The following is a 24,030-nucleotide window of genomic DNA, read 5'->3' as shown; positions in this document are numbered from 1 at the left end:
TGGTAGGGTGATTACTTTGCATGCGGTGTTGTGGTTGTTAGACACTCTTAGTGAGCAACCAATTCGAATTCCTTACTACACAACGCAGAATGTAATGAGTACATTGTATGGAAAGGCAGGCTGATATTTGAATTTATGCAGAGTGTCATGTTCATGTCCTGGAGTGTCAGGGGACTTAATCCTCCTCGTAAATGCAGACAGGTGTTGCAGCATATACGTACACACTCAATTAATATAGTATTCCTACAGGAAATGCATCTAACACCCACATGTCCACCCACATTTGCATCTCCTGGAGATCCCATTGTTTTTTTCCCAACTATAGTTCTTACTGTGGGGGGTTTCTATACTAATACGCAAGTCCCTGTCATTGAAACACTTATCCACAATTACAGACGCAGAGGCACGCTACCTGTTATGTTGGGCCATATTGTTGGTCAATGGCTACTCTCCAAATGTTGACAGATCTGAGTTTTACCAACATTTACAAACGCAGATAGATGTAGTAGACGCTAAGCATATTTTACTGGAGGGTGATCTTAATATTTTTCTAGACCTGATGCTAGATAGCACACCAACAGCCCCACTCAATTAGCCCAGTTCCCGCTTTGTACTGCAGGACATATGCAAGTCTTATGCGTTACAAGATCCATGGCGCCGGATGCACCCAGAAGAGCCGACATACACACATCATTTGACACAATATTACACATGGGCATGTCTAGACTACAGGCTGCTTTCACGTCCCATGATTCTGTGGCTCTAGAATATCCGGCATCTCCACAGTACACTGTCGGACCACTCTCCTGTGATCCAGGCGTATCCCTAGAATGGGGGGAGTGGAATGGCAGTGGAGGTTCCCTGAGGGTTCGCAACTGTACACAGTGTTCAAGGAGGAGCTTTGGATGGCGATAATCGAGCATCGTGAGCTGAACAAATGGTCAGTATCATCATAGGCCATTCTTTGGGAGGCCGTCAATGCATACATGAGGTGGGTCTGCACCTCAAAAAGTGCAGGTATACTGAAAGACCTAAGATGTACATTTTCCCATTTGGAGTTGGATCTAACATTAATAGATCATGAGCAGGCCACCAAGAAGTCACCAGACTATCTGTTGAGATGAGCGGCCTTAATGGCCGAATACCAGGAATTGGCAGAGAGGGAGGCTCTAAGATGTAGTAGACCAAATGTGAAAAGGGTTCCAACTAACTTGGTGTGAGTCAGACACACTTGGGGTTCTCCTTACATAGGGACAAAGAACAGATACTGCGGCTCAACTATGGGTCAGTAGTGAACAAACTGAGTACTAGAATAGATAGGTGGATTAAACTCCCGCTTTCTGTGGCAGGCTGTATATCCATCATCGAGATGGTGGTCCTACCAATCAATAAATCAATCAATCAAGAATTTGTAGCGCGCACTACTTACCCGCTAGGGTCTCAAGGTGCCCGGGGGGGGGGCTGCAGCTAGTGGTCAAAGAGCCGGGTCTTGAGCAGTCTTCTGAAGGCCGGGAGGTCTGTGGTCTGATGTAGAAGGAGGGGGAGGGCGTTAGAGGACTTGGCGGCGTGGTGGGAGAAGGATCTGCCCCCGGAAGTGGTTCTGTGAATGCACGGGACGGTGGCAAGGGACAGGTCGGTGGAGCCGAGTTTCCTGTTGGGTACATAGAAGGAGATTCTGTCGTTGGAGTAGGCAGGGCCGGTATTGTGGAGTGCCTTGCATGCGTGGATCATGAGTTTGAATGTGATTCTTTTGTCGACGGGGAGCCAGTGCAGGTCTCTAAGGTGTGGGGTGATGTGGTCTCGGCGTGGGACGTTGAGGATCAGGCGTGCGGAGGAGTTCTGGATTCTTTGGAGTCTGTTGATGAGTTTGGATGGGGCTCCGGCGTAGAGGGCGTTTCCGTAGTCGAGTCGACTGCTGACGATGGCGTGTGTGACGGTTTTCCGTGTGTCCGTCGGGATCCATCTCTAGATCTTGCGGAGCATATGGACGGTGTGGAAGCAGGAGGAGGAGACCGCGTTGACTTGGTTGGTCATGCTGAGCTTGGAGTTGAGGATGACCCCTAGGTAGAGTGCGTGGTTGGTTGGTGCATGGGGGGTACCCAGTGATGCGGGCCACCAGGAGTCGTCCCACGCTGAGGGGTTGGCCCAAAGATAAGGATCTCCGTCTTGTTCATGTTCAGCTTGAGTCGGCTTGACTCCATCCAGTTAGCGACAGCCTTCATGCCCAGGTGTAGATTGGATTTTGCAGTCAGGGGGTCCTTGGTGAGGGAGAGGATTAGCTGGGTGTCGTCGGCGTAGGGGATTATACTGAGGTCGTGTATTCTGGCGATGCAAGCGAGGGGGGCCATGTAGACGTTGAACAGAGTTGGGCTGAGGGAGGATCCCTGGGGACGCCACAGAGGGTTTTGGTGGTTACGGATTGGAATGGTGGGAGGAGGACTCTCTGGGTTCTGTCGGTGAGGAAGGAGTTGGTCCAGTCCAGGGCCTTTTCTCAGATTCCTGTGTCGTAGAGGCGTGTGCGTAGTGTGTTGGTGGAGCTCGGGGTGTTTGTCGTGGCGAGGTCTGTGGGGTGCGTCGGGGGGTTGAAGCTGTTGTGGATGTCGGTGATCCTGCATTGGAAAAAGGCAGTGAGGGTGTCGCACAGGGCTTGTCAAGGCGGGATGTCGTTGGTGCAGGAGATGGGAGTGGAGAGTTCTTTCACGATGTTGAATAGCTCTTTGCTGTTGTGTGCGTTGTTGTCAAGGCGGTCTTTGAATGAGTTTTTTTTGGTGGTCCTGATGAGGTGATGATGGTTGCGGATGGCGTCTTTGTGGGCTGTGTGGTTGGCGGGTGTTCTATTGTTGAGCCAGATGTTCTCGAGTTTTCGGCAGGTGTGCTTGGAGGCTAGAAGCTCCGGAGTGAACCAGCTGGTTCTTTGGCTGGTGTCTCTGTCGGTGGGTTGTTTCATGGGTGGTATGGTGTTGGCGCAGTCCTCCATCCAGCGTCTGAGGGAGCAGGCCCCTCCTCGGGGTCGCTGGGGCTGCTCGGAGGGTTGAGTGCGAGGTGTGTTTCTTGTCGTTCCTTGGTGACTTTGCCCCAGCGTCGGAGGGGGATCTGTAGAGTGCGGTGGTGGGTAATGGGTTTCTGGAAGGTGAAGTGGACGCAGTGGTGGTCAGTCCAGGTGAGCTCAGTGACATGGCTGAAGGTGACGTGGGGGCTGGTGGTGAAGATGGCATCGAGCGTGTGGCTGGCGATGTGGGTCGGGGTAGTGACGATCTGTTTAATTCCGAGGGAGGTGAGGTTGTCGACCAGGGTGGAGGAGTTGCTGTCGTTGTTGTTCTCTAGATGGTAGTTCAGGTCACCGAGCAGGATGTAGTTGGTGGAGGTCAGGGCGTGCGTGCTGATGAAGTCGGCGATAGAGTTGCAGAATTGGGGACGTGGGCCGTGTTGTCTGTAGATGAGGGTGCCTCTGAGGGTGGTCTTGGGGTCAGTGTGGATCTCGAAGTGCATGTGCTCGGTGGCGGTGAGGTTGTCGTCGGTCTTTGTGGAGACCTTGATGGTGGTCTTGTGGATTATGGCGATGCCTCCTCTGACTCCATTTGTGCGGTCTCTGCTCGAGATCTTGTATCCCTCGGGGATGGCCACTGCGATGTCTGGGGCGGATGCTTCGTCATCCAGGTCTCGGTCAGGAAGGCGACGTCTGGTGAAGTGGTGGTGAGCAGGTCCCAAAGCTCGACGGCATGCTTGCGTGCGGAGCGGGTGTTTAGCAGGATGCAACGCAGCCGGTTGGGTTCTGTTGCTGCGGTAGTGGGTGCCTCGGCGTCGCTGTTGCAGGAGAAGTTGCAGTTCTGGCAGGTGAAGGGGCCATGGGTGCGCTTGGGGGTGGCCTTGTAGCAGTTGAAGGTCCGTCCGTGGTTGAGAGCGAGGAGGGTGCTGGCATCGTAGCGGAGGCGGGCGACACAAATGTGGGGAAGCCAGGAATACTGGCGCTGGGTGTGGTCCAGGTGCGGATGGGCGCAGACAGGCTTGCCTTAGGCGCACCAGCGGCGCACCAGCAGCGCACCAGCGCAGCGGCCACCATATATAGGGAGGTGGGGAGGGAGGATCAGCTGGGAGGCGGGAGGCGGGTTGAACGGGCAATGAATGGGCACAGGGGAGCGGGGCCGTTGGGGGCAGTGGCGGGAAGACAAACTCAGCGAAGAAGCCAAAGAAAAGGAAAGGCGATAAAAACTGGAAAAGCGGGCAGGGGCACAGGAACACACTGGGTACAGAAGTGAAAAAGGGTAGGGGCACAGGGACACAGGAACTAGAAGCAGAAAACGGGCAGGGCACAGGCACACCACAGCTGTCCTATTTATTTAACAGCATGCTACTTCCCCTAACTAATGCATTCTTCACACAACTGCATCCACAATTGGCGCATATCATTTGGGGAGGTTGGCAGGCACTTGTTGGCTGGAGCACCCTGGTTCTCCCATACAAGAGGGGGCATTTGAAGTCCTGAATATCCATCTCTACTACTTAGTGACATAATAAAGTAACGCACCACAATGGTACCACCCAACTGCACACCTCCCAGACTCCAAACCAGAGATGGACATGGCGACCCCAACACAGTTGCGGGTCCTGTTGCCAGACAGGCTGCCTCAAGACAAGACTGACATCCCAACTGTGTGCACCCCCTGCTGGACATGGACGAGGTTATTGCAAATGATTGGGGGCACAGTACTGTACTCACCAGCACTTTCCTTGGTGGACAATCCATGGCTACCCATCACAAGAAAACCATTACTGAAACACACCCATAGATGATGTGCTCTGCATATGTTTGGTGATATTTTTCCTGGTGATCAAATTTTTTCATGCACCAATGACGTCCGTTTTGCAGATTCCCCATACCTAGACCATTTCGTGTTGGCTCAGCTCCTGAATGAACTCAGGAGTTTATTGCCGACATATCCGATAGAGCCACATAACTGTGCACCGCTCATGTTGCTCATTATGGATGTGGCGGGAGACTGATTAGTTTCAAAACTGTATAATACGAGTGTGAAATTGATGCCTATGTGGAGATACCAAGTGGAGAATGGCATGGGAGGCCGACTTAAGGCACTCACTTACAGACAGATACTGGTATGAATGGTTTAAACACACTTGTTTGGTGTCCTGCAATCACCGACACAAACTAATCTACCATAAATTCCTATGCAGAATCAATATCACACCAGTAGCCATGGCCTTCATAGACCCTTCCCACTCATAACACCACCCTAAATGTCAGAACCCCATTGTGGATTTTCTTTACATTACCTGGACCTGTAGTAAGATAGAGACTACTGGCGACGCATCTTTACAGAACTAGAACGCATGACACAACTGCAGCTAGAACCATCCCCCCCTTTTTGCTTTGCTAGCATATGTTGCCAACATCCTGATTGTGTTGCGTAGGTTTGTTGTGATAACACTACTCCTGACGAAGAGGGAGTTTGCCATACACATGGGACCCAAAACATACTCCAACAGTGGGACAACGGATTAATAGCCTAATGTACTGCTATACTAATAGTGAACTTTTTGCTACTCTGCAGGCCCCCCACATCTAGGCCTAAAGACATCTGGCAACCATTTAGAGACTATTTACGGACAGCAAACCCTGAAGCGGGATCCCAGTGACAAACACAAAGCATTGAACCTTCATTGACCTGGCAGAGGTACCACTGTCAATGATTAATGGTACTATGGATTAATCAAATTCAATGCTGAAGTATGCTGGTATTACACTGATACTGGCGCTCCCCAGTGGTGATCCACTTCATCTAACTTTAGGCACAATGCTGGACACGACGTCTGTGTTGTGTTTCTTTTCATACTACAGCTGTAAGTAGTTAGGAGGAAGTATATAGGGGGAATGTGTGATTATATGTTTGTATGACACCAAGGGTAATAAAATAATAAAATAAAGTTTAAAAAAAAATCCCTCTTTAAGGCCTATTGACATTAACATATACATCTCAGAATAAATAAATTGAACCTGACAAAACCTTTATTTATTTGTAAATGGTGCCTCATATATCTTTCAACATGCACAACAACACTTACACTCAAGGCTTACTCTATTTTTATGTCATGCACCCACAAGGATATATTCAATAACTCTGTGCTGTATATGACTATGGTGTTATCATTGATGCAGTCAGAGATGTCTTCAATCATGCCATGTGAGATTTTATCACTGATGTCATCAAAGATGTTCTATAGCATTTCATAACTGTTATAATATGGGATGATGTAAAAAGTGCATGGGGCTCAATGTATAATTCGCTCAGTAAACTATAACTGGTAAATTTGAGCAGTGTTTTTGATTTTTGAACATTAGGTTTTATCTTATTCCAACACCTAACTTTTATGACACTTTCTTTTGTCACCTTATCCTTACATAATACATCGTACATAATCTCTGCTATTTATCCAGCAGTAGTCCATATAGTTCATAATCTCTGCTGTTTAGACAGCCACAATGCTGTTTAGCCAGCCACAGGCTAAATAGAAGAGGTGATGTACAGTTTGACCATTGTTTGGATAAATAACATGAAAGAGGTCTATATTTAGCCGGCCATGAAGAAAAAAGGAACTCCAAGCATTGAGGTCAAAGAGTTACATGACCTGGACACCATTTCCGGTAGCACAGAGGCAGTAGTGGCGAAGTGAAGAGGCTGCAGCATCTCGGGACAAAGTAGGGGTGAATTGAGGCGGCCGCAGTATCCCGGGACGAGGTCCAGCTCTAGCTGCATGTCCCGAAGTTCTGCTGCCGAGTTCCCGCCGAAGTCTACTGTAGCTCGCAACGAGTGCAATTCCACTGGGAGAAGCTAGAAGAAGTCACCGCCTCCCTGTTACCTCAACTGCTGGGCTTTAACTGATGCCTCTGGTCAGCTGTGCTCATCGTAGCAGCCCAGCTTGTGGCCCCCTTTGGATCTGGTGCTTGCTCCTGGGAGACAGTAAGAGCAGAGCGGCTGCCAACAGTCTCAAACCGCAGAGAGACAGACACTGATGTTCTGCACCATTATTCATCTTTATTTTCTGGCAATCAGCGACCCGTCTGCCCTCCCCTCCCTGCAGTTCCGAGTTCATGAGCCGTAGTCGGCTCCCGCTGAAAGATCGAGCCCCGGGTTGCCCGCAGAGGCATGCCGACTAGGTCTAGGTGCAGCCTACGGCCTACCTGGTGTGCCCCAATTATCTGCCTACAGGAGGAGCTTATTTGATTTATTTGAGTTGCAGGAGGAGGTGCATTAAGGCAATAAGGCTGAGTGGAAGAAAGACCAGGAGTCGGCGACAGCAACTGGCTGTGTGCGTAGGCTGGCCCCCACCTCTCTACCCCAGCCTATCTCCATCTCGACACTTGACATCCTGCTACAACCCATCTGGAGAGTCTCTCATTCCACCCACCAATGGACTGCTACCACCCACCTGGAGAGTCTATCGGTCTTCCCACCAATGAACCAACGGACGTACAGGTTCAGAGGACCTTTGAGGGTCCGAAAGGGCTGAAGTAGCTGATCGAGCAAAAGGAGCAAGGAGCAAGGACAATGAAGGCATTGTGGAGGCTAGTGAGTAAGTGGGAGAGTTAGCAGAGGTGACACTCTATATATCGCCCTTACCATTTCTCGTCCACCTTTGTTCTCTCTCTACTCCATTGCCCCATCTCCCTCAAACATTATGCGAGTACCTGCACGTATGAGAATTTATAAGACTAAGATATGACCCCAAAGGAACTGCGCTCTGGAAGATTGTTATATATAAGAGCTTGCAAAAAAATGAAAGCTAATTGTTTAAGAAACAATTCAATACAAATAAACACCTTGAAAGGATTCAATGCCATCTCTACCTTTTTCCCTAAAAAAGAGACAAGCTTAAACACAGCAGAATGGTGGAGTCTAACCGAGAAGCTCATGGAGAGGTTAAAGTAGATCTGGGAAAATCATCTCCAGTAGAATCTACTAACCTACCTCCCAAATTTGGAGGAATGTGGTCTAGGGATATGCCTCACTCTGAATCTAGGGCAGATGACTCTTTGCTGGCAAATCTAGCTATCCACTCCCTTACTAGCGGAGTTATCCAGCCTGAAGGGGTACTTCATCTTGCCCCAAAACATGTAGACCCTATGATTGAAGATTTTAGCCTCTGAGATCTCAATATTAATATAATTCCATCTCCAAACTTATCTCAGGGATCTAATTTTGAATCATCCAGGATTCATAATCCTGCCACTTTGCTTTCCTTCAGTTCACAGGATTTCCCGCAGGATCACCCTGTTGAGATGCAGCTGTTTAGTAGTAAATCCAGGGAAACAAGTTTGATAAATTCAAGGGGATCTGCCTCTCATAACTTTTCCTCGAGTTTTCAGCCTTTAAATAATAATTTTGTAACAAAAATGCTGATGTCTAAATCCTTAATTTGCCTGGAAAGTGTCTTGTCTTCTTTTCTAGCCCTAATGGAGCAATCAGAAAGTAACTAAGATTATATCCTGGATTCTGGTTTGGCCTTGACTAAGTTCATCGTCTCTGAGCAAAGACTCTGGCCTGGTAAAGCCTACTTACTTCTTTCCTGTAAGGGGGCTTCTTCTCCGCTATCTTTGTGGCATATTTCAATCAAATCAAACCTACTCAAACATGCGCTCTCTCCCTTGCTTAAGGGAGGGACTTTGACCTTCAGGCTGGCAGGCCCCCTTCTAGCAGGAAAAATACATTGAAAAGTAAAGAAAATGCAGATATATTCGACAAATTACATCCTTCTTCTCTACAACAGCGCCTCGAACCTAAGAATTCTGTTCCAGTAGCTGTATCTGTGTCTGCCAGCAAGCTAAGAAGGAGCAACCTAGTATAATTCAAAAAGCTTACCCCATTTTTCTAAAAACAGGTGCAAAACTTTCTGAGCATTGCATAGTGGGGAAATAAACAGGCACATGTATCAATAAATGAGTTTGCGATTCCTTATTTGCGATTATTAAGGAATCGCAAATAAGGAATCGTAAAACGCGATGCATCACAAAATCTGTGAAAAAATTAGGAATCGCAAAAAATCGCAGAAAAGATTGCCATTTCTTGAATTTGCAAACTCGCAATTTGCAATTTCGCAAATTGCGAATTCGCAATTTCCGGGGTCGCACATTGATGCATGTTGATGATGTCAGAACCAGGAAGTGTGCACTCCAAGCCTCACTTTCAGTGCTGAGGCTCAGAGAGAGGAGGGAGCTGGCTCTGGGAGCAGGAGAGGAGTGTGAGAGAGAGATTGAGAACACCTGCAAACAACTGAAAATGGAACCTGCACAAACAGCAGAGGACAGCCAAAGTGCCAGGAAAAGAAAAAGAATATTCTCAGAAAAAGAAATAGAAACTCTTATTGAGGGAGTAGTGCACAGCCACAACAAGATTTTTGGGAGAAACTTCTCTCAAGGTACCTGAGCAGGAGAAAAGGAAGATATGGATACGGATCCAGAACAGAGTCAATGCCATTGGGGTGACTCGCCGTACCACTGAAGAACTAAAAAAAAGGTGGTATGACCTGCGCAGTCGGGCCAAGGTGCACATTGCAGACCGTTTGAAGGAGGCACAGAAACAGGAGGGGGTACACCACCAGACACTGGAAACACTCCCTTGGAGACTTTGGTGGAGTCAAAAATCCAGCCGGAAGCTGTTGTTGGTGTGACGCAGCAGGACACTTCAGGAGCTGCACAAACGTCTAAAGGTAAGAGGAATGCATGTTTACATTGTCCCAATTACTGAAGTCAGAATGTTGGCCCAGCACAGCGCAGGCGCACACTGTAAAGCATTTACTAAAATGTCATTTCTATGGGAAGTGCATCATGGGAGTTGTAGTCAGGGCAATCAGTTACAATGACAAACACACACATATGTAAAAAACGATTTCAAATAGTGTAGCAGATGTTCAGAAGTAAATGAAATGTAATATTTGTCAACAGTGACATAACCTCACAAGCATACATTAATGCTGTTTTGCACTGTTTAACCTCACAGATGCAGAACGTAGTGAGGCCGGGGATAGTGAGGTCCTGGAAATGCAGCACAGCAGCGCTTCAGAACCTGACGACACACCAGCTCTGCCAACAACACAGTCACGTGTACCACATTCCTGTAGGTCACCTGTCCTCACACTGGTTCTCGTGGTGTCAGATGATGAGGCCGATGCAGCACCTGATGTCAGCATTCGTCAAAGTAGTACAGCCACAACTACACCAACAAAGATCCGGAGAGGCAATCGCAGAGTGCAACGGAGAAGACGCAGAGCACGCAGACCACAGCAGGTGGAACAGAAAAATCAGGTCTGGGGTGGCCTTGAGGGACAGATGCTCCGTTCCCATCACCTGCAGGCCAAGAACACTCGATTAGTGAAGGAGGAAATATCACAAATGTCAGGCAACATAGCAGCACTTGTCAGTAGTGTGCAGACACTGACAAAGGTCATGCAGGAGGGGCATACATCGCACAATAGACTGCATCGGCAACTCATGCAGCAGCTCAAACTGCAAGTAAAGTCTAACAATAGGCTGGCCACAGCAACAACACTGCTGGCGCGTAGATCTGTGACAATGCAGACCGAAATGTGTCATTGGAGCTGGGATGTTGCCAAATCACTAGATCAAGTTACAAATGCGGTTGAGATGATGAATGCATCTACTAGTGGAGGCAACATGTTGGCGCAGGAAGAAAGTAGTGAGTGTGCCTCAAGCATGAGCAGTACAACAATGCCAGTTGCAAGTGCAGTGAGACCGCAATACACAGAGTGCCACCCCATCCACTACCAATGTAAGGCAAGAAGCTGCCGCCACTGACAGGCGTCTGGGTGTTCGTGGGAAAAAGCGCTAGACTCCCATGCACAACATGTACCTGAGATGGTGAATTAACCATTGTTACAATGTGACCTAATCACTGAATTTCAAGTAATACTTATTTTCATTTTTTATATCTTTTTTGGCAAGACTCTTGTGCCACTTGTCACTTTGGAAGTGTGCTTCAGTTCCCTGGTCACAATTTGTTTACATAAATCTTACTTTTCATTTCATGTACTGTGTTTGTGCCATCATTACTCACCTTAGAAGTAATTCTGTGTAATCTGCAATCTGCGTCTGTGCCCTTCTGCTGCGCCTGATCCTTGTTGGGCAGGGTGGTGTTGGACTTGCTGGTTCTCATCCTCTGAGTCACTGTCAGACAGCTCCATTTCCAAACCACCCTTTTTCGCAATGTTGTGCAGCATGGCACATGCTATACAAAAACAGGGTGCCTTTTCCTGATTGTAATGCCTTACACGGTGTGCCTTTCCCCCTGGGGGTGGCCACCTCTATGTATACCAGATTGTGCAGTGTTATTTAGGTTACCAAATTTACAACATAAACTAACAACCCTTTAGTGTCAAGAGGGACCATACATGAAACAAAGACTTATTTAAAAGTTTTCATACATTTATTCAAAAAAAAATTTCTTTAAAAAGTCATAGTACTACAAGTTGTTGCATTAAAAACCATTACATGGTTTTTAATGCAACAACTTGGTCGGCAGTCGTAGGATTGAGATAAGGTGTCATCAGGTTATTTCGCAAGGCATATGCGCTGACACCTACATGTGAGGGATTTAAGGATGTCAGTAGTTGTTTGACATTAACATTTGTACAATGTATAGAATGCTGAATTACACATATTTACCTAGGAAATGTCCCTCTCCAAAATCTCCCCTTGCTAGATGGGTCTGAATGCCACTTTGCCTGAAGATATATGAATCATGTGCACTGCCAGGAAATTGAGAGACAATGTGCGTTATGATGTTTTTGGCATTACACACAACCTGAATATTGAGGGAATGATAACATTTCCTATTCCTATACAAATATTCCTGTGCTGCAGGGGGCATATTGCCACATGGGTGCAATCAATACAACCCAGTACTTGGGGGAAACCTGCAATTTGGTAAAACTCCTGCTTGGTCTTAACAATGTCATGGGCTGTGGTAGGGAAAGTTATATGTGAGTGTATCTGGACCATCATGGCATCAAGGAACGCTTTGAATATTTGTGACAATGCACTTTGTGACACACCTCCTGCTACTGCAATTACTCCCTGAAAACTGCCTGACACCAGTAGATGTAGGCAACATAAAATTTGTACATGCGTTGGGATTGCCTTGGCCCCATGATTCTGTCGTTGCAGGATGGGGTCCAATTCATTGATTAGATCATGTATCGTTTGGCCATTCAGCCTATACTTATCATATATCTCGTCCTCCTGCTGTCCTAGAAAAGTTATGCGGACTCTGAAGATGTGCTCATTGATTCGCCTCCCTCTCTGTCGAGCAGCTTGCAGCCTCATCCTCCTCACCATCAGGTTCAACCCTGCCATTTTGACTACTGGGACCTCATTGTGGGTGTGTTTAAATAATTTTCTGTTCCTTTCCAGCTGTTTCACATTTGCACTCATGATTACCACTTGGTTGTGTCCCTTCTTAAATTGCGCTGGCAAATTTGCGATTTCTATGGAAATCGCTATTTGCAATTTTTTCTGCATTTCAATTGCGATTCCTTATTTGCGATTCTGTATTTGATAATTGCAAATAAGGAATCGCAAGTGTTTTCGCAGATTTATTTAGCAAATCCTTATTTTTGCGAAAAATTGTTTTTCGCAAAAATAAGGATAATGCATTGGGACACTGTTATTTGCGATCGCAATTGCTCTATTTTTGCGATTTGCACGTTTTGCGATTGCTTAATCGCTTGATGCATGTGCCTGTATAAGTTGGTTGTTCTCCTACTAAGGAAATAGATATCAAGAACAAAAGTAATAGTGTTTGTAAGAAGAAGAAGAAGGAAAAAAGGGAAGAACGCTGAAGGATAAATAAAAAAAGGCACAACGGCTTCACTTTCACCCTAATCTAATTTTAAATCTATCATTGAACTCTCATCCGAACATCATGAAGAAGGAAAATGGTCAAGTAGAAACTAATTCATTGGGACATCGTTCACCTTTTTTTAATCCTAGTACTCCAATTCAATCCTCCCAATATGCAACTGTATTAGATCCAAGTGTCCCTCCTATAGTTCAGAGTAATTTGAATCCCAATGCCTCACTATTCTCCTCCTCTTTAGGTCCCAATGTTATTTATAATTCTGCTGAAAATGTTCCTGAGGTAACTTGCCAAGCCAATCACTCACCTTTTGAGCCTTATACTTTAGATTTTTCTTTTATTTTTGATCATGAACCATATATGAATAGGTTCTTCCTATTGGGTTGCTTTGCCGAAATCCCTGGCCTCCAAATGGTTCAGAGTAATGACCTCGCCTGGGTTCAGGTTCAAAAATATAATTATCCTAGGGAGAAAGAGTGCTATTTGCATCTAAAGTTATCTCTCATCTGATACTGTCAAACAGTGATAAATTACATTGTTGTGGTATTGATGTTCATGTACCTGAAGAGGAGCTAGTCTAAAAAAAGGGATGTCCTTCCTGGAGAGCAAGAGTATATTGCAGGGTTCCCTTGGTTAAGAGGGAAGGAGGGGTTTGCTTCTCACAGAAAAAAAGAACCACTATATACTCCCTGCAGATGAAAAAGGTAAGAAATGGAGTTTGGTAGCAGGCACCCTTAACACAAAGAGATCTTGAAGCTTAAATAATGGGAATTCTTCCCATCAAGGGTATTAATTTGATCTCTTCGTACACAGCCGACTTACGCACCAACAAAAACAAACTCTTATTTTGAAAGAGGAGAACACAGACATAATATGTCTACAAGAGACTTGGATCATAAAGAGCTGGTCCACTGAAGACTATATAGTGCTGAGCCAGCCTGAGCATCCTGTAAATAGAGGATATGCTAAAGGAGGTATTGCTATAACATTGAGTACAACTTTTAGAACGTCATATAAAGTATTCTTTCATGCCTCTAACTTAATTGAGGAGAGTAAGCTAGATTTTGAGGATGTCCAAGATCACTCAAATTCTTTGCTGATTGTAAATGCATATTTAGCTCCAGATGCATCTTACTTTTATCTATTAAAGGATCTATTTTCCTTCATCTCCCCTACTCTGGAAAGTGAAGAGTGAACGGTTCTAATGTTAGTTGGAGGTCTGAATTCTAAAGTTTCTTCTCATGTATTAGAGTATTGACTAACTCCCTAAAGAACGAAGCATTAAATATCCCCCCAGCTCAGTTCCTGAATAAAAGCAGGACAGATACAAGAGGAGCTGCATTACTTGAAGGTCTGAGAAGCCTGGACCTTATAATTGCAAATGGGAGGTTAGAAAATAATATACCAGCAACTTATACCCATAAGACGCCTACTGGGAGAGCCATTATAGATTATCTAATTGTTTCTGCAGATTTCTTCTGTAAACTCATAAGTATAAACATTTTGGAAAATGATTTTAGCGACCAAATGCTGATCTGCTCCTGGAACTTTAAAGATATTACAGTGGGGTTTAATGCAACAAATGGTAGAGTCCATTGGAATGCTTTAGCGACCGCTAAACTAAATGAGAATTGAACAGTTTTAATAAGGGATCGGCTGCACTTAGTAATGGGCGAGTGTTATTCTCCTCAATCCGACTTATTTGAAGCCTTTTCTCATAATACATGTTCTCTGGTTACATCATGTAAATCATCATATGTTCCAGCTAAACAGAGATCATACTTTAACCCAATGCGTCAGATAAATAGAGAAATAAATAAATTAGTGAGGACTCAGTTCCTGAATTTTTCTCTTGAACAAAGTAACTTAATAAATCGATTAACCCCTTGGCTGCGGCGGTAATTCCACCACGGTGCTGGGGGGAAGGGGGGGCCGTGCGGAGCCAGCATGCTCGTGACGGAACCACTCCGTCACGAGTCACGGGCGTGCTGTGCTTGTGACAGAGTGGTTCCGTCAGGGCCCCGCCCGCTCAATAGAACGCGCCGCGCAGGCGTGGAATTGATACCGCACAGGCGCGGCGGCCTGGCCGTGACAGAACCATTCCGTCACCAGCACAGCGCGTCGATGACTGGTGATGGAGTGGTTCCGTCACCAGCAGGCAAGGAGTTAAAGAGGAGAAGACAGAGGAAAAAAGCTACTTAAAGCAAATAAAGGAAGATCACTTATGGGTACAGTTAAAAGAGGCACCCTTAAAAAATAACTCTAAAAAGTACTGGAAAATATTTGCAGATTGTTGTGGCTCAAGAGTGAAATCATTCCCCATTCATATTAAAGAAGAGGAATGAAAATTCCATCTAGGAGAACTCTGCTCTGTGAATTCTAATCCTTCCAGCTCTACCCTCGCCTTACCCTACTCGTTCAATATCCCTTTATTCAACTATGCGCCCTCAATGAGTTAAGTGGTAGGACTTATTAAAAAAAAGAGAGCCTCTGGAGCAATGGGTCCTGATGGAATTCACATGACAGTAATTAAAAAGGAGCCTCATTTGTGGACTACTTACCTAACTTCACTGTTTGATTTCTGTTATTCCCAGGGGAATATGCCCCCATCTTGGTCTGGAAGTATTTCAATCTCTCTGTACAAAAAGTGCCATAGACATCTTCTGGGTAACTGCCGGCAAATAGCTCTATTAGATGTGGTGGGGAAAATATTTGCTTGTGGTATTCTTGATCAGCTCACTGAATGTGTGGAGGAGAAGAAGGTCCTCCCTATACAACAAGCAGGTGTTAGGAAAAGTCACTCTACCCTGGACAATGTCTCCATGTTGAAACTAATTGAGGAGAAATATATGATTTTTTGTAGGTCCCATGTATATACAACCTTTATAGATTTTTCAACAGCCTTTGACAAGGTAGACCAGCCACTACTATGGAGACAATTACACAAAATGGGGGTGCCTTCTCCTCTGCTATCTTTAATTATTGCCCTACATTCTCAAACATGGTGTCAGGTATTAATGGGAGGAAATCAAAGCTTATCATCAGTAATACCCACAGCAAATGATCTGAAACAAGGTTGTTTATTAGAACCGCTGTTTTTTTCCTTACATATAGCAGATTTACCCGAATGTTTATTTCATTTAGAGGGAGATGCACTAAAGATAGACAGCCGTTCTTTTGCATTCCTCCTGTATGCTGACGATATAGCAGTGATGGACTAACCCCTAATTTGCCTGAATAAAACGCTAATATTATTACAGAAATACACAGTGACACATTTCTTAAAGATTAATGTTTCAAAAAGCTAAATTTTTATTATAAAATGTAACAAAAGTATAATTCTTTTTAATTTTAAGTGGAAAATTGGTCATGAAAAGTTGGAGGTGGTGGATTCATTTCTCTATTTAGGGAAATTAATAGCACGCAATACGGAGAATAAACTTCATATCGAACACAGTTCTTGTAAAATGCCGTCTCACGCAAATGGCTTGCATATTTTTTATAGAGCAATGAGTCGAAAGCATTTTTTACATCTGCTGACTGATTCTAAAGCTAAAATTCCTTTGACTTTGCTTTATGCTAATGAATCAATTTCTGTAAAGGACTGGAGTTTTTTAGAGAGGATTGAAGGCCAGATTTGTTGTAAATTATGTCATTTTAATGCTCTAGTCCCAATAGCTGCTATTAGATTAGAATTTGGCTTGAGATGCTCCTATATGCAAGGTTTATCCAGGATTCTGCGTCAGGGTTATCAGTTAAAAAATAGTGAGTCATCTACATTAAGAGGTTTCATGTGCCAAGACATTTTTTGTGGTATAGCAGGCAAATATTCCCTCTCTCGTGATTTTTCTCTGTCAGTAAAAGTCTTCTGTGCACAAGAAGAATCAGTGATCGCCCACCCACTTTCAGAATCTAAATTCTTTTTAAAAACTACAAATGGTAAGATCAACTATAATAGAGATACTAAATCATGCAATTCTAAAGAGAGGTTAAAGTTAATAGCCAGGGCGAATTCACTGAGAATTCCTTGGAAATATTTTTCTTGGAACCTAGATCATGGAATTCGACGATGGCTTACCCTATGACGCATGAACCTCTTAATTTTAAATGACCTAACAGAAAACTGGAATCATTACATGAAAAATGGAAAAATCTGTAACTTCTGTGAGCTGAGCCTTCAGAACCCGGATTATGTCTCGTTTGCATGCTCAGCATTGGTTTGGAGTCGTAATCGTTGGCTCCATCTGATGTTTTTACAAAACGGTATTAAAAATTTAACTTGAGCCCGTGACTTCCTCTTTTCCCTGAAAAATGAAGCAGTTTGTGTAAAACTATTCAGTTTGTTTTAGGAGTTTATGAATATATTTTAACTTCTTACATATTCTCTTAAATGGGTTCTCCTTTTAGACACATGGTTTGCCCTCTAATTACGCTGCTAATTCCAGGGCCCCAGTGTCTTTTTTTAAGGAGTCTTACTACTCTTTCCCTTTTTGGAGTGTATTTTGCACATGTACTGGCTGGTATTTTACTGTTCTTTGCACAATCGGGACATGTTGTACTCCTACCCCCTTGCTGCTACTTTAAATCTTGATTTTCTAAAGAAGCTGTTACTACATGTTGCTGTAAAATGTTTTTAGAAATTTGCATATGTAGTTGCTGCTTTTTAATGCATTTTTACAGAAAATTAGACTCTATTTTGTTGTTAGGTTTTGTGGTTAAAGGAAAATGTATTGTTTACCAAATCCGCTGATTGTTTCAGGACACCTTTCTGTTCTTTACCAAGCAACTGATGTGATGTATATTATTCTAAACTGAATCTATAACAAAGCTACTATTGTTTAGTACGGACCTAAGCGTGTGCCTCTTGTTTTGTTGGAGGTTTTCATTTAAGATTTTGGTGCTGCCTATTGGCCTTAATGTGGCCTTAATGTTGATAACTTTTTTTTGTATCTGACTCTTTAGGGTAATTGATAATATCTATTTATGCTATGTATGGAAAAATCTAAGACCAGCTATGAAGGGTTTTGATATTCATCAATGGACTGAGAAATGACTTGTCCCTATGTTTTAATATATTTATCATGTGATAATTGTATGTATATATGATGTGAACCTCATTGGAGATCCAAATCTTCAATAAATATTGAATTGAATTGAACTCCAGGCAAAAGTAGGGTAGTAACCATCTTGCAATGCTGAAACAGCATATGTGAAGCATTAGAAATTAAGTGCATATATTGAAATGTACAATGGTATTTACAAAGGTAAGTGTATGAATTGAACCAAGCTGTCAATAAAAGAAACAGCAGTTAAATCACGTTTGATTTAAACATGTATGTAATTTTAATATCTAAATAAAAAATATAAGATTAAAAATTCGGGACCTTTGCAGATATTTTTCTCTGCAGTTTAGAAGTATTTGGCTGAATGCAAAGAATAAAGACTATAGTTATAAAGAATGTTTCATACAGTTTTTACATATTTACAAGCCCTCCTGTCGCCCTGGATTTTGTGACTTGGTACAAGAGCGTCACAATTCCAAAAGGGGATTTATGAAGCCATGCAAGACCAACTTGTATGGTCCTGCATGGTTTCATAAATCAAAAACAATGTACCGCAGCACAAATTGCGCAGTGCATTACTTTACACCAGAGTGGCATTTCCATGGGAGTTGCCTGGGTGTTCCTGTGCAATAATAATGAATTCTGGTGCATTCCCAGATTCACAAGAAAAGGTAAACCTGGGAATACGAAAAAAAGATACACATCACCAGGAGAGGCGTAACTCTGAGAAATATCTTTATTTACCCTCATTTTTTTCCGTTTTCTGTGTGCGCTGAACTCCGCAGCACACATAGAAAGAGGAAAAAGCCTCTCAGGGTTGTTTTTATGCAGGAAAGCGGGAAGGTGTCTCTTCCTGCATGCACAGTGTCCTGTATGCAATGCACACACCCTTGCTACATCATGCAAGGGTGCCTGAGTTGGCATTAGGCAGCCCATTCTGCATTAGCACAGGGGAAAGGACATGAATGTGTTTTTTTAAATATGGCACATTCCTGCCCTTTTTCTGTCATGCAGTGCAGTGCAGTATAGTGACTTGCTGTGTGGCTTTTTTGTAAATATGTCCCTGTGTTTTTAGATGTTCATGATCCTCCTTTTGATGATTTTGAGGGCTGGGCTCTTATTGGGCTTCTTACGAAGGCCTTGTGCTAGCTTTAGGCTTCTTTTTAAGGAGGACTGAATTTGCTTAGTTCTTTGATCCGACATAACAGCAGCAGTCCATGAGCAGCAGTAAACAGGGAAGGCAGAAAAATAACTGGTATCTGGGCCACAGAGGGGGGGAGACATACAGTAGGCAATTGGTGTTTGGGGGCACAGTGCTTTGAGACACGTGCATAAGGTAAACTGAATGGGAGACAGTACTGGGTTCTTCTGTGGAATGTGCAAGTGAAAGGCAGTGACAAGTAGTAGGTAATGCATCTGGTTTATTCCTAAGAGGAGTTCATTGCGAGTGGGCTTCATGCATTGACGCTTCTTGGTCTCATACCATGAGTGGCCACTTTAGCCTCACTGACATTTTAGTCCTGTCCAAAGTATCTTGGGAATGGTAGTTTCATTTTTAACATGTTTTAAGTGGGCAAGGTCCAATCTCTATTGAGCCCTGATGTATGTCTTTGGCAATCTGATTGTAACTTACAGGAAAAATATGGGATTTTTTTTTTTTAAAACAAAAGACTATTGAAAGGTTTGAAGGCTGGGCATTTTATCTAACTATACAGCCCATTAAATGTTTCAGCAAATGCAGAAATCACCATGACAGCAGTTTCTGTCAATGTAGAAATATGTCAACAAGGCTGACAGACAACTCTGAATTTGGTGGGCAGTGGTCCTCCAGGATGGCAGAGGTATTGTCATCTGCCATCCTAATGGAGTTAACTCCAACCCCAAACTCTAAACCAGGCCCATTATTTTTCTTCCTTCTGTAAGGAGATTAGAATAAAGCCTCTTGATTATAATGTGCTTGTGTCTTCACAAAGGGCCCTATTCAATTGTTTCTATTTTTATATCATCATTCTAACTATTAGATACCAGAATGTCACTGGATTGAAATATTTTCAGTTTTGGCTTTTGCCTATACAAATCATTGTTGTCAGATGTTTTAGTTTAATTTGTTTTATTGAACTGAACCAGAATTAATAATTTCACAATGCATTGATTTAGTACAGAACAAAAGAAGTGTTCTGATAACATGGAGCCTTTTGGTAATTCTATATCTGACCCTGGCACGTTCCCATGACTTTCTGATTAGGAGCGAGTACATGGCTATAAAAGTGTAAACCGATTCAACTAGACTTGCAAAGTTTGTACTCATGTACGTGCCTTTATAAATCTGCATAAGGTATAACAGCACAAAATGTGAGCTCTTTAGACAAAAGTTGGGAAAATACTGAAGTTCCTCTTCTATTTGCATGACTACTGGACAAGGTGTACAAACTGTATGCTATTTGTCAAGCCACCAGGTGAACAATCATGTGTTGTTTCCATTTTCAAGGCCACTGGACAAATAGTACTTAATTACTGCTATTTAGCCAGAAGACAGGTAAATATTGAACTTTCTTTGCTATTTTCCAGGCTAGAAGTAATTATTTCTACTATTTACCCATTAGCCAGGTAATGACGTTTGTTTGATATTTGCATATTTTAATTTGCCCTCACATATGAACGTTTTATGATGGGATGGTGGAACATGGAGGTAGCCTTTAAAGAACAAAAATCAAACAATGATAACTGTGTAATTTTTGGATCAGATTTATCAATGACTTTGTCATCATTTGGGAAGGAGAGCAAGGCCTGCTGGAAACATTTATAGCATTATTGAATATCAATCAGTGCAATCACAAATTCACACATAAAATCAGCTTCAAAAAGATAAACTTCCTTGAAATTAAAATGTATAGAAATGCAGATACATTATGCTCAAGGATTCACAGGAAGGCCATTGCTGGTAATAGCATTTGCCATACTAATTGTGGTGGCCCACAGACCTTGAAACAGAGCATCCCTTTTTGGGAACTAATATGAGCATGACACATTTGTTAAAATGCTGAATTTTGAAACTCAGGCTGTGGAAAAGGCTAATCGCTTCAAACAAAAAGTATTTTCTGAAATGATTTTGGAAAGTACTTTGAATTGTGCACAATTGAATACAAGCAATGTTTTATTAGCCACTACCAAGAATATTAGTAATAAAAATCAAGTACAAGAACTAGCAATACGATTCAAAATGAATTATAATATGTCGATTACAGAGATAAGACAAATAACTTGAAGAACTGGAGAATATTAAAAACGGATCAACACATACAGGACTGCCTTTTGCCATGCCCACAAATTACATTAAAAAAGGCAGGTTTACTAGGGGATATGTTGACGTAAGCCATTTTCTACCACCTACACTAGGAGATGTGTTGACATAAAACCCCTTTCTACCAAATTAGGTTTCACCACAGAATTGGTTGACCACTGCCCAGAAAGGCTTTTGGAAATACATGAAATGTAAAGCTTGGAATTATGGGTCAATAAAATGGGTTATAAACCCTTGAGTGGAAAAGAAAAGGTAGTAAAATATCTATCACATGTGAGAAAGGGTAGCAACAGGCAGGGTAACGGCATGCGGGAAAAAGAGGCATATTCGTGAGAAAGACTATGTAGTTTATGTCTTTGTATATTCTTGTTGGAATAACTATGTAGGAAGTACCACTAATAAAGTCAAGCCCAACATTCTTCAACTCTCTCTTGTCATGCACAGTGTTGTAATTAATTATTTAATGTCAGATGTCATCAATGATGCATATATATCATGTCATAAGTGATGTAATATGTGATGTCTTAAGCAGTGCATGGCAAGGGCATGACTTATAGTTACTTGAGTTATCCAATTTGTTGACTTTCCTGAGAGGGCGGAGGTCACGGACTCGGTCTCCTTCTTTAAAACAAGGATAGCTAGAGTGGTGGCAACCAGGAAACTGTTGTCTTACTTTCTTGTGGAGCAAACCCAAAGGATACCTGCACAGCGGCCGCTGCTGGGGTTGCCTCCTAGACTTGTGGTGTGCAGACTAATGAACTATAGAAAAAAAAAAACATTGTATGTGTGGTACACGCACCCTAGTGGTGCAGCACTGCAGAGTTTCCTTTTTGGGAGTGAAGAAATGCCTGTGACTAGCAGGACTAACCTATCCTCTTCTGTTCTCAGCCACACTGAAAGTCATTACACACAGAAAAAGTTTTTTATTCACAGAAATGGTGGATACTGGGATTGGGTCGAACAGCACTGAGAGTCTGTGACCACACCCACACCAACGCAGCCGCCTGGACCACACAGATTCCTTTGGCAGGACAAACGCAAGAGTGGAGGTAAAGTGAAGCCCAAAGTGGAGAGTACTTAAACCCTGGGGCAAGCCAGAGAGGAGCAAATCCAGGCATTATTAGCCGCAACTTATTCAGCGACAGAGCGGTGCTCATCGTCACTTCCGTCTCCGATGACATACTCTCAGAGTCCGGCTCCAGCACCACGACAAGCAGTGTCCCTTCAGTTATGCTGCCCATTGTTATGTCTCAAACTGTGGACTTGCTTCTATGAGGAGGCCACTAGTAGACCAAGAGAGTCTAGGCCCATGACTAGTTTGCTCATGTCACTTCACACCTGCCTTGGTAGTAGCCAGTCCAAGTTTCTTTCCACTCCTAATTTGCACCATGTCGCAGCCGATAACTGAACCCACCCTTGGATTACCTACAGACCACACACTCAGTAGCAAGAGGCTACTGAACTGAGAAATCCAGGCCACCCCAGGACACTCTCCCTGGTGGGAGGTCTGTGTGCAACTACACACCTCCTATGGTACTGTTTGTTACTTGTTTGGGCAGTCATATTCTCCACTGCTGTGTTGGGAAGGGACTTGAGGGTTCATTTTATGTGTGTCAAAGGTCACACAGCACGACCCGAGCTGCCCAAGGTTTCACTCGTCCCCCATACTGGTCCCACAAATTAAAAAAGTACTTTCCCTGATGGATCCCCCCCACCCTGTTCGAGTATAAGGTGTCATGGCTAGACTGCGAATAATAACATGGAATGTCCATGGCATGGGGACAACATGCAAGCGCCATGCCATATAGCAATATATTAGATACAGTGATGCCAAGATTGCATTAATTCTTGAAACACAGATAGCCGGGGAGAGCTCACATGATTGCGGAAGCACTGGTGAGGCCAATGCTACTGCACCACATACTCTGGCTTCAACCGGGGAGCCCTCATATGGTTCCACCCTGCAGTTCTCTTTCACTGTGTAGCTGCAGAAATTGCCCCAAAAGGACACTTTCATCTGGGTAGTATCTATGCACCAAATGTAGCGCAGCAGGGCATCCTGGTCCGCGTCTCAGCTATCCTCAAGAGATGGTCACATATCCCCTGGATAATAGGTGGAGACTTAGACAGCATCTTAAATCCACATCTGAACTATTCCGACCTGCCTCTTCCAACCTCTCCAGAAATTGCAACTGCAGCAGGCCTTACCCAATGGCTCAAGGCACTGGTCCCTTTTAGACAGCTGGTGCACTTTAAATCCTGTTGGGAGAACTTTCTCTTACTTCTTACCCCCACATGACCTCCACATGCACCTTGACCAAATACTCTGACACCCAACCACACGCTTGCCCGTTTTAAATGCTGAATACTTAAGGAAAACAATCTCTGACCACAACCCTCTTCAATTACACCTAGCTGTGGGTGCTCCACACCATCCTATCTCTCCATGGTGCCTGCAGCTGACCATTTTGGAGGACGCAGTCTTCGACAACACTACCTGTGAGGAATTGTTACATTACCTAATGGGGAACTGGGCCACAGCTAGCACTAGGCCCATAGAATGAGACGCACTGAAGGTCGTACTCCGGGGACAGATTATAAATGTGATAGTGGGTGTGCAAGTGGACCGCCAAGAGGATCTGGTCCGGTTAGAGATATCCTTAGGCACACTAGAAGTTGAGGTCAGTGAGGACCCTACTATATGACAGGCACTTGTGACAACTGAGGAGAGTAATGCCCAATTAATTGAACAACCTAGATGCCTCGACTTTAGGACCTACCA

Source organism: Lissotriton vulgaris, chromosome 4_1, assembly GCF_964263255.1.
Source record: "Lissotriton vulgaris chromosome 4_1, aLisVul1.2, whole genome shotgun sequence".
Classification (NCBI taxonomy): Eukaryota; Metazoa; Chordata; class Amphibia; order Caudata; family Salamandridae; genus Lissotriton; species Lissotriton vulgaris.
This window is presented reverse-complemented; position numbering follows the sequence as displayed.